At 40.9% G+C, this 12,626-nt stretch overlaps 1 long non-coding RNA gene across 1 annotated transcript in view; it reads left to right on the top strand.

The window, feature by feature from the left end:
• Window positions 1–5,397, top strand: part of LOC120402123 — a 35,517-nt gene extending 30,120 nt beyond the window's left edge. The window contains exon 5 of the long non-coding RNA XR_005596994.1: window positions 5,267–5,397. This is a non-coding gene — a long non-coding RNA (uncharacterized LOC120402123). The remainder of the gene's footprint in view (window positions 1–5,266) is intronic.
• The last annotated feature ends 7,229 nt before the right edge of the window (window positions 5,398–12,626 follow it).

Raw genomic sequence — 12,626 nt, 5'->3', positions numbered from 1 at the left:
AACAGACAGCAGAGGCAGTGTGCATACCAAAGTGAAATAAACTCAGTTTGCTTATCAGGAAGACTTGTGTGACTAACTCAGTCCATGTGAGGGGTAGGCAGGGACAGTCGAAGAGACACAGTGTAGCACAGTCTGAAATGTCAGTTCCTGTTTGAAAGATGGAAGTATTGCCAAGCACAAGAACTTAGAAATCAGAAGGCAAACCATAATAAAGCCATTGCATATAATGTACCTTGAAATGCACATGCATCCCTTTCTCTCATGTGTCCAGTATATCCTCAATGCATTATGTATGGAATCAGAGACCTTAAAAAAGGAGGCTGTTATTTTAGAAAAGAACTACAGCTATAGGCACAAACAAGTCTACAGAGCTTGAGTTGCAGTTTTGTTTTTGTTAGTTACCGGTGACAACACCTTGCCTGGATCTCTACGCAGAGCACTAATATCTAGTGGCTGAATAATATACTGCAAGTACGCATTTTTATTGCAACCATTGTAAATAACATCATGTTTTAAACTGTGTGTGAAACCTATGAGAAAATATCTCAGAGTGGGGATGGTTGAAGCTCCCGACATTTCCTGTTTGCTAATTGGGAAACATTCCTTCATATCTGGTCCATCACCTTTACACCTGAAAAGCTAACCACTTTAATCTTTTTGGCTGGGTATTCAAACCAAGCGTGCAAGACCCCCTCCAAACACTGGCAGTTACAAATCCAGATAACATTTAGCAATGCACCACGGATGGTAATTATGTAAATGTCTTACCCTGAGTCATCTGGAATAGTAGCTGATTTATCCAGCAGATGGAGCACTTTACTCATATAACATGCTGCAACCAGCTATGACAAATGTTTTGGTTCAGGTGCAAGACTGAAGATTCAAATCATGCTCAGTAGTAGAGTCTGTAAGAATTATTATTTTTATTTTTTGTTGTTGTTGTTGCCATCAGACACTGCATGCTTACAATGTGCTTGATAATGATATTTTAATGGACTTGGTGGGTGCACATATACTGTGGAGTTATTTGTTGTTTTTGCAGTTTCCAGAAAGATATTATTTTAACTCAGCCTGGGAATAATCATCAATAAAGCTCTTTTTTCCTCCAACGAGTAAAATGTTACTGTGTACTCGTAACACTAAAGCTCTGCAAATTTTGTGAAATGAAGCCTATAACTCAGTCTTTGGAAGCGGATCTTTCATCTTTATGTCACTTAGACATTTTGCTGGTGAGTCATATCTTTTGTCAAAGACACACAGGCTTTTAAAGAAACATCAAGGCAGCCTTTTAAAGAAGAAATACTGTGCGCCAGCACCATCGCTGGTAATTCCAGTGATATCTCTGGAGAAATTAGTGTAAGTTAGAGGAGGGCAAGTAAAGGACATGCAAAAGTGGATATGGAGGAAATAAAATCATAAAACACACAGAGGCAAAAATGAGTCAAGAAATCCTGAAAGTAATGTTAATACGAATTTAGGAAGGTAAAAGAGCATAGATGATTGAAAGCAAAAATCAAAATGACATGACTCCTTTGCTAAAAAAGGGCTCCTTTTAGGATCATTCATTCGGTCTAGTGGTCCGCTGTGCTGAGTCACTCTCTTGTGCCATGTCTGTTTCTTTGGCTTCTATCACTTTCCTGGTATTGTTCCTGGGATCCGTCAAGGATCCTAGCTCATTATTACTGTTATATTTTATTATTATATTATTATTACAATCTGGCTTTATTTAAAACACGGATGGTATAATGCCTCTGCCCATTAGACTCTATGCAGATTGTGAAATATTATTTTAGCATAATTAAAAAAGACACTTTTACAAAAAAACAAACAAACAAACAAACCTGTAGAAATGTTTTTGAGCTACCTGAGTACCTACCTGGACTCACTCTCTGATCTTGAGCCTCATCACTTGATTTATGCAAAATAAAATGGTGTTGTATTGAGTTATCTGCATAGATTGCCTAAGCATTGACAGATGAATAGGCCTTGCAGTGTGCCCGCTGCTGCAGAGGCTGAGAAAATGGATTGCATTGGTTGCAAAAGGTTCAAGCAGCTTTTTCTGGGGTTTAAATGTATCTTTACTCAAGAGCTGATGAAGAAGAGACTGCACTCTTTCTTTTCCTAGTGTTAAAAGAGCTAATAGCTTTATCTATTTGAAATTGCATCATTATGTGTTCTTTTTATACTCACTGCATGAGTTAGAGGTGGAATGTCAGCTTTTTTGTTACAGTTTGTTTTATTTATCAATTTACATTTTTTTTATTCTTATTGGGGGAAGGATTTCTCTGGGATTATTCTTTGTTTACCACGACCGCTTTTACAACCTATATTATGGAAGACATCCCTGCAGCTAAAAGGGCTGCACATAGATGGTACCTTTCTCCTGAGATGACAGTGCTACCAATCAACCGAATGACAAGGTGTTCTTCTTTCTTCCCAATATCAGGCTTCTTATGCTGCTTCCATAAACCCCTTCCCTCTAGGAAGTGAGGGGATAATCTTATAAAGTGGATACTTCTCACATAGTCCTTTGCAGTTTTGTCAGCAGAAATTGTTTCAATTGTAATCCTGCTTACTCTGTTTTTTCTTTAAATATTCTACTGTGATAAGCAGAATTGCAGCCTTACAGAAGTGTCATGAAAATTTACCAGCTTGGATTCAGAATCTCCTGACTCATCCTTTACCATCTTGAAGAGGATGACTGGTGGGGAAATATTTAATTGTCCCTTAAAATAAAAAGTTACTTGCTCTGAGTTAGTGGATGAGAGGAATTTTGCAAGGTGTTTTACTAAAAGTCTTTAAAATAGTGGTAGATGTAAATAAAGATGAGCACGGGTCACTGTGAAAGAACGATCTGGATTTCTTGGTACGCTGGGAGCAAGCAAATAATATGTATTTTAATAAGTCTAAATGTAAATGTGTGCATCTAGAAACAAAGAATGTAGGGCATACTCACAGGGTGGTAGTTTCTATCCTAGGAAGCAGTGACTCTGAAAAAGATTTGGGGGTTGTGGTGGATAATCAACTGAACATAAGTTTCCAGTGTGATGCTGTGGCCAAAAGAGATAATGCGATCCTTGGATGCATAAATAGAGGAATCTCAGTAGGAACAGAAAGGTTAGTTTCCCTCTGGTTTTGGCGCTGGTGCAACCACTGCTGGGATACTTTGTCCGGTTCGGGTGTCCACAATTCAGGAAGGATGTTGATAAATTGGAGACAGTTCAGAGAAGAGCCACGAGAATGATGAAAGGATTGAAAAATATGCCAGAGTGATAGACTCAAGCAGTTCAGTCTATTTACCTTAACCAGGGATGACTTGATCACAGACTATAAGTACTTACATGGGAACAAATATTTGATAATGGGCTCTTCAACCAACAGAGAAAGGTATAGCAAGAGTCAATGGCTGGAACGGAAGATAGGCAAGTTCAGACTAGAAACAAAGCATAAATGTTTAACTATGAGGGTAATTCACCATTGGAACAACTTACCGAGGGGTCATGGGGGATTCTCCATCACTGGCAATTTTTAAATCTAGATTTGATTTTTAAAAAAAGATATGCTCTAGTTCAAAAGGAATTGTTTTGAGTAATTCTGTGGCCTGTGGTCAGACTAGATCCCAGTGGCCCCTTCTGGCCTTGGAATCTATGAATCTCTCAATGGAACAAATTGTCTGTCTATCTAAGAGTTACTGTGTTCTTTCTCTCCATATCAAATATATGTTATTCTGTGAAAGGTCCTAGTAATAAGACCAATTTATCAAAGGGTATGGTCAGTATTTGTGGCATGAAAACCCATGTATGACCATAGAAGCACAATGTTCCAAGCTTCCACAGAAGTCTAACTGTTTAAAAATAATATATGGTCCAATATGTAACAAATAAATTTAAAAAAGCAAGAGTCTCCAGCCCTTCATCTAAAGCAGAAAAATGCCTAATGAAAACCTTGACCACAGAAGACAAGATCAGGGTCTTGTGCAGTTGAATGTAACCTTCATGGCATCTGACCCAAAGAAATACCATGGGTCTTCTGGGTTGTGCTGCCATGGAGGCTGTGTTTGATACTAAGGGGGGAAATATCACTTCTCCAGTGGCTGAGGAATAGTGAATTTCACATCCTGTCCTGGGGTAGACTCTTTGATGCTGCAGATCTCTAGATTCCTAAACACGCAGGGCATTATTAGTCTTTAATTGTAGTAGCATCTAGAGGCCCCAGCCTGTTGTGGTAGACACGGTACAAAAATATACCAAGGAGAAGATGGTCCCTGTCCCAAACAACTTACAGCATACAAGATGAGACACAAGAGGTGGAAACAACAGATGTGGAGACTCTTCAAATGGAGAGGTGAGCATCTGTCAGCTAAATGACAGCCAGTCACCTGGAAAAGAAGCTTAAAGGCACCATTGCCCCACAAGAGTAAGAATTGATAATTGATGAGAGGAAATGAAGATATGTTCACAGGAGTATTTGAAAGAACCCTCCTCCTCCCCTCACCTGTTTTTCCCCTATGAACCTCTAATGACTGAGGGTGAAAGAAGCATCTCCCAACATTTCCAGTTATATGTAGATCTTAGATGTCTGTTCAAATGGAAAACTGAAAAGGAAATTGTGGTAATAAAAGTAACCAGCAACATCCTGCTTCTGTATATGAGACCAGCTTGCTCTTATCATCTAATAATGTTACAATTTCTTATTTAAAAACCCATGAAAATTAAAAATTATGGATATGGCAACATATATAAGATCTAGTTTGTTCTAATTGGGACTAGTTTTGTGTAAATTGCATATTCAACTCTTTCACAAAGCATCATGTGGCTTAACATTGTGTTGATTCTGCTTATCGAAACAAAATTCAGAGAAACAGGTCAGCAGGTGCATCGGAATGACATGTTTTTGAATACTGCTGTCAATTAAATGAACAGGCTATATTGGGTTGAGAAGATGATTATATAGTTGATATATTTTCAGAATTCCAGTCATTAGAGAGAATAAGAACCTGGGCAACCTTCCTTTCCGGCAGATAGATAGTAAAATATATATATATCTAATAGGTATAAATTCATCCCTAGAAAATAATAATTTCTTAATAATATGCCAGCAAAAGTGGTGAGATCTGACAGAGCTACAAGGGTTTGGGGAGAATTAGTACTAAACTTATGTAGCTTTTGTGCTACAGTTACTTTATTAAGTGAATTTCAATGGCTTATGAAAGGTGCCAGATTCATGTCACTGGAAATTCTGAACTATTTTCTTTCTTTATCTACAGAATAATTGTGGAGAGCAGTGAAAGCTTCCCCATCCCCACCCCACCTCCTTTGAAAGTTGTGATTCCACAGTGAAGAAAGAGGACAACTTTGGCTAAAAACCCATACTGGTCCAGTGACAAAGTGAAAGCAGCATTTATAAATAAAGAAGTAATCGATAACAAATTGGAAAAAGGGAGAAATAGATAGTGTGACAAAGTGCCATGCCTATATTGGTGGGTCCCGTGCTTCCTGGCAGATACAGTGGCCTCAGAAGCTCACTAAGACCTTCAATATGACCGCCCTTTCCCAGTATGGTGGCAAAGGTTACAGCTTATTGACCTATTTTCATCATAGGCCGGTATGGGAGGTGGGAAGGTGGAATACCCACAGTCTCTGTTGTTCCTTAGAGCTCCGTAGGCACAGTTCGGTCTCCTGCCTGGACTAAAGTCTGTTTCCCCTTTCAAAGGGATCTCTGTAGCTCATGCAGAGGGAAAAGGGAGAACCCCCTCTACTCCGGGTTCCAGCCCAGGGACCCTAATAATAGCAGCTGTTAGCGACTTCCCTCCTCCACTGACGCTGCTCTGATTCCCTGGGCCACTTCCCCGTGCTCCTCTTTTCCAAGCTTCACCCTTACCTCAGGGTTCAGTAACGCTTCCTCTCCTCCAGCTCCTTTCACCTGGGCTCCTCTTGAGAGAACTGGAAAGGAGAGCTTTTAAAGCAGTATAAGTGGGACCTTAATTGGTTCCAGCTGTCTCCATTAGCCTAATAGCCTTAACTGACTAAATTGGCGTCAGGTGTCTTGATTGGCCTGGAGTAGCCCTTGTTTGGCTATCCAGGGAACTAGGGACTTGCTCATTCTGAGGCTGATATACCTGCCTTCCACTATCCTCTTATATCCTTCCAGCCTAAGTCCGTCACAATAGCAATTGATATAAATTAGAAATTATGAAGTGCAAAAATTGATAAGGGAAGCTAAAGACATCAAGGAAATATTCATGGCTGGTAGGACTGGGAACAGTAAGACAGAGTTTTTAAAATATATATTATGAACAAAAGAAATCCCAGCAATGGTGTAGGCCCACTACTAGACAGTGGCGCTGGAACAATTTTTAAAGTGGGAATGCTGAAAGCCTTTGAACAAAACTATAAAAACCCTGTATTATAATGGTAACCATTTCAAGCCAGCGGGTGCTGCTGCTCCCTCAGCACCCCGAGTTCCAGCACCCCTGCTACTAGATGGAGATGGTAAAATTGTTAATGAGGCAGAAAAAGCAGCACCATTCAATAAATATTTATGTTCTGTATTTGAAAAGAAGTGGGATGATGTACTTATATAAAATGAAAATGATGAAGTATTTTCCAGTTCATTAGTAACTAAGTAGGACATTAAACAACATCTACTAGGGATAAACATTTGCCTGGTACTGAAATCAGGCTTACAGGCCTGTAATTGCCAGGGTCACCTCTGGAGCCCTTTTTTAAAATTGGTGTTACATTAGCTATCCTCCAGTCATCTGGTACAGAAGCTGATTTAAATGATAGGTTACAGATAACAGTAATGCTCTAAAATGTCTGTTACTCTATAAGGTGCCACAGGATTCTTTGCTGCTTTTACAGATCCAGACTAACACGGCTACCCCTCTGATAGATAACAATTAGTCGTTCTGCAATTTCACATTTGAATTCCTTCAGAACTCTTGGGTGAATGCCATCTGGTTCTGGTGACTTATTGCTTTAGAAAAACACAAATTTTGGGCTCAATACAGAGGTAATAGGGTGAAATTTAATGGTCTGTAAGAAACAGAAGGTCAGATTAGATGAGCTAATAGTCCCATCTGGCATTAAACTCTGTGAATCCCTTTGCCAATATGCTTCAGTTTAGTTCTGGAAAGATCACATCTGGAGGGATAGATCAGACTCCAAGGCCATTCTATCCTTAGTCTCACTGAGGACATGATCAACAATGGAGCCAATCTACACCAGCGACACCATCACAGGACCTAACCATGTCAGCCACACCATCACCGGTTCATTCACCTGCACGTCCACCAATGTAATATACGCCATCATATGCCAGCAATGCCCCTCTGCTATGTACATCGGCCAAACTGGACAGTCCCTACGGAAAAGAATAAATGGACACAAATCAGATATTAGGAATGGCAATATACAAAAACCTGTAGGAGAACACTTCAACCTCCCTGGACACACAATAGCAGATTTAAAGGTAGCCATCCTGCAGCAAAAAAAACTTCAGGTCCAGACTTCAAAGAGAAACTGCTGAGCTTCAGTTCATCTGTAAATTTGACACCATCAGCTCAGGATTAAACAAAGACTGTGAATGGCTAGCCAACTACAAAAGCAGTTTCTCCTCCCTTGGTGTTCACACCTCAACTGCTAGAAAAGGGCCTCATCCTCCCTGATTGAACTAACCTCATTATCTCTAGCCTGATTCTTGCCTGCATATTTATACCTGCCTCTGGAAATTTCCACTATATGCATCTGACGAAGTGGGTATTCACCCACGAAAGTTCATGTTCCAATACGTCTGTTAGTCTATAAGGTGCCACAGGATTCTTTGCTGCTTTTACAGATCCAGACTAACACAGCTACCCCTCTGATACATGAATATTCAGATAAATTCTCAGCCTTTCTTGTCCATAAATGACTTCCTCACTCTAACAATTTTGGAGTGTCCTTATTGTATATCTCAGTATATTCATAATCTCAATTTATCGTCATATCTGTCAATTTGTTGCCTTGGCAATGAACTGGTTATACATTTGCTGATGTTCCTATCCTAAAATATCCAAACCTGGTGTAAGTTTAATTTCCTGCAATTACCTGGTATCATTTTATACAAGCTTTCACCAAAATCCTCTAAGCAATAACTCAGGGTCACCATTGGGCAACTCACTTTTGTTAAGGCTCATAGGTCTCAAAACCTTATGCTGACTTCTTAAGCTAATGTAAAGCTGTAGGTTTCTTGCAGTCCTGCTAATAAAATACCTGTAAATTAGCTCTATGGAATATACATGTCCCACATGCACATATGGGGTACCTGTCCATCAGTAACAGGAATCAGACCTACACTGTGACCCGAGGACCTCTTGATGCCAGAGGGCAAAATAATGTACAGGTTACAGGGTCCCCTGAGTTCACCAAAATAATGTCATGTAAGGCAGAGGTTCTCAAACTGTGGTCCGTGGACCACCAGTGGTCCACAAGCTCCATTCAGGTGGTCTGTGGATAGTTCCCTCTAGGGTGCACGCTTGGGTGTCTGCACATGGAGTTTGTTTACATTTTGGTTTTGGAGGAACCCAAAGCAGAACTGAAGCCAATCTGGGTGTAACTTGCTGGTTTTGTTACAAATCAGGTGAATTATGTCATCAACTCCCTCAGCAGGTGCTGAGCCCTTTTTGTCTCTAGAAGCACTCCACTCCATAACAGATCCGAGTTCCCTTCTTTTAGTTATTTTCCAAAGGTTGCAGTGGCTTGAAAAGCCACTTTTCCTTTCCAAAATCTTTGAGAATCACTCAGCTGGCCTGATCCTATCTATCCAGTTTTTGTGGTTAGCATGATAGTGCCAATCACTTGTAATACCTAAGGGGTACATATTGCCCACCCACTCAGAATCAGTAGAACTGGGTGTAACCATACCTTGGTGGGTCAAAACGGAGAATACCAAATTCAGGACAAACTGCTGAGAAATAGGGCAGACACACCCCAAAACTGGATCTTCACTCATAACTTTTGTTGCTGGTTTGGTATATCTTAACTTCTGTTTCACCACACTGGCTAACAAGAAGCCAGAAAAGCAGTTTCCTTAGGCATTCCAGTCTTTATATCATTTCCAAAAACACTAGACTTAAAGATGCCTGGTTTTTACAACCAATTTAATCAAATAAAAGGTAATTTATGAATATTCACCTGGTTACTGGAATATGTACTTGAGTCCATATATTGAGTTAATTCAATCACAGGATTGCCAGGAAATACACCCAGGAAGTGTGGGTGCTAGTACCAATTATCCACTTATCCACCAACATTTGAGATAATGCAAGACCTATTTGGAGCCAGAGCATCAAGGTAATTACCTGCAGAGGCCACCAAACTGGTTTTGGACTAGCAGGACTAAAAAAGCTTCAGAGGTGAGAACAAAGGCTTGATTGACCAGCAAGAGTGCCCAGGTGGTATATATTGTTTCTGAGCTTTTTGACTGAAGACTTAAGCTAGTGTTTAAGTAAAATTGAATTTGGCCCTTTTTGCTGCCGACATCATATGGTAGAAGGATTACATAGGCATACTTAGGACTTTAGGTGAGATGGATAGGTGCATAGACCTTTTGTTGTATTAGAATTCTTTCTCTTGTGTTACACTGTGTTCCTAATGTTTAATCTTAAACAATGCTTTGACTTAAGAAGGCTGTTTGGTCACTGTATACTCCACTGGCACAAGCTCTCAAAGGGAAGAACCACAGGTACCCAATCTCAGTTGACCTGCTGGAGTAAGCATGGTGGACTCACAGGGTGATATAGGCCAGGACCTGGTCTAAATGGTGAAGAATCACAGAATTTCTTCCTGAGGAAGTGAAGGCACAAGGCCTCATGCTGAGGGGGAGCACTCAGACCAGAGAAGGGGTCAGAGATGCAACAGTCACCATGATCCCTACTCTGGTCTGTCAAACCACCTTCTCACTGAATTCCCTCTTGAATGCTTACTTTAGTCTCAATGCCTACAATGAGTGAATCAATAACATTCACTATTTTAGAATTCTATGTTTATTTAAATTATATGTAAAATATTTTACGGAATGATCAAAATAGTCACATGAATAAACTAAATACCTGCAAAATTGTGGTGCTTAACTCTCATCCATCCTCATCCACTCCCTCCCTAAAGTTTCTTTCCCTCACTTATGTTATGGCTACAATTTTAGGTTGTATGGTCTTTGGGGTAGGGACTACTGCTTTTTTAATGTCTTCCAAGAAGTGCCAAGACACTTTTGCATGGTGGAAAACAGGTAGTAGGTAATAATAAAAAAAGGTGAACTATATTTGAACTATAGCACATGTGATCTTCATGAAATTCAAGATTTCCAGGGGTTGACACAATTTGTCTGCTATAATTATATATTTTTGAATGAGCTATATACTCTTACCTCTGGGAAGAGTAACTTCTCTTAGGCTAAGACTGAAATCTTATGCTTAGAAAATAATGATGGTCCAGGGATTCGGACACTAGCCTGGAACTTGGAAGAGCAGGGTTCAATTTTGTGTTCCATCTGGACTTCCTGGGTGACCTTGGGCACCTTGGACCTTTGAGCCTCCGTTCCCTGTGTGTAAAATGGGCTAAAAGAATATGCTGTGAGGCTAAAGACATTAAATTGTCAGGTGCTCAAACCCCTTGATAATGGGGGTGGGGGCATGTAAGTACCTAAGATAGAAAGATTTTTACATGAATCTGAAAGTGTAAGACTAGTGTATCTGGGGGTTGGGGGGAGGAGGAGGGAGATGGAGACATGGATATAGGGGAATGTCTGCTGCTTGCCTGTATTCCAGGTACCATTGTTGACCCCTAGCATTAGAGCTAGTCAAGAAATGCCAAAACCCAAACAGATTTTGCACAAAATCTAGCACAAAAGCGTCCAAAAGAATAGATTGCTCGCATAGAGATGTCTGTTTCAAAGCAAGCAGGATGCATTATTGCTTGGCATTGATGCACTATTCTAATGGTAATTTAGGAAACATGGCTTTTATACTGTGACTCTTCAGAGTAGTAGGAACAGACTGTAAAAGGTCCTGAAAACAAACAGGGTAAGCAAAGCTTGGCCCATTATAAACCAGAATTACTCAGCTGCTACAGAAGCCTGACTCGTGGATCTTCCACAGTTTCCATGCAAAAAAATGCCATGTCTTTTGTGGGAAGCAAAACTTGGTTTCTTAATTTATTCGCTTATGGATAATACTTCCTCCAAGCAAAAGTCTTGGTGATCTTTTCTTTTAGTGCTCTGGTTTTTTAAATTTCATTGTTTAGTTGACAAGGTGGGAACAAGGTCAGATACTAGTTTGACTTCCACTTGGTCTATCACATGACTGTTTTCAGCATATATGATCTAATCAATGCAGGGGATTTGGGATCACTCTTCTGAGTACAGCTGATTGAAAATTTTCTGATGGAATGTTTTCTCCATTGGAAAAATGCTGATTTGACAATCAGTTTTTGTGTTGGGAATATTTCAACAAAGTTGATATCAATTTCCTCATTTTAATAAGGTTGGAATATAGTGTATAGAACTGGGGTAAGACTAAGTAGAATAAGGAGGAGACATGTTAGACTGAGAGAACATGCCTCATTTGAAGCTAAGCAAGTTACAGCAATGTTTAATTTCACAGTCCAGATGATTTTAGGGTTAGACAGATATGCCTTCATGCCAATTGGTCATCTGAGGGTACGTCTACACTACGGGACTATTCCGAATTTGCATAAACCGGTTTTGTAAAACAGATTTTATAAAATCGAGTGTGCGTGGCCACACTAAACACATTAAATCGGTGGTGTGCGTCCACGGTCCGAGGCTAGCGTCGATTTCTGGAGCATTGCACTGTGGGTAGCTACTCCGTAGCTATCCCATAGTTCCCGCAGCCTCCCCCGCCCCTTGGCATTTCCGGGTTGAGATCCCAGTGCCTGATGGGGCAAAAATCATTTTCGCGGGTGGTTCTGGGTACAGCCTCACCCCTCCCTCCCTGACAGCGGCAGACATCCGTTTCGCGCCCTTTTTGCTTGGTGAACCTTGCAGACGCCATAGCACATCAAGCATGGACCCTGCTCAGCTCCATACCGCAATCGTGGATGTTTTAAACACCTCGCGCACTCGTGCAGTATATGCTGAACCAGGACCTTGAACCGAGGCGAGTAAGAGGCGGATACGGCAGCGCGGCGATGACAGTGATGAGGACGTGGACACAGAATTATCTCAAACCGCGGCCCCGGCGCTTTGGAGATCCTGATGGTAATGGGGCAGATTCTATCCATTGAACGCCGATTTTGGGCCCGGAAACAAGCACTGACGGGTGGGACCGCATTGTGTTGCAGGTGTGGGACGATTCCCAGTGGCTGCGAAACTTTCGCATGCGTAAGGGCACTTTCATGGAACTTTGTGACTTGCTTGCCCCTGCCCTGAAACGCCATAATACCAAGATGAGAGCAGCCCTCACAGTAGAGAAGCGAGTGGCGATAGCCCTGTGGAAGCTTGCAACACCAGACAGCTACCGGTCAGTCGGGAATCAATTTGGAGTTGGAAAATCTACTGTGGGGCTGCTGTGATGCAAGTAGCCAAAGCAATCACTAAGCTGCTGCTACGAAGGTTGTGACTCTGGG

Source organism: Mauremys reevesii, linkage group 3 (assembly GCF_016161935.1).
Source record: "Mauremys reevesii isolate NIE-2019 linkage group 3, ASM1616193v1, whole genome shotgun sequence".
Classification (NCBI taxonomy): domain Eukaryota; kingdom Metazoa; phylum Chordata; order Testudines; family Geoemydidae; genus Mauremys; species Mauremys reevesii.
This window is presented reverse-complemented; position numbering and strand designations above follow the sequence as displayed.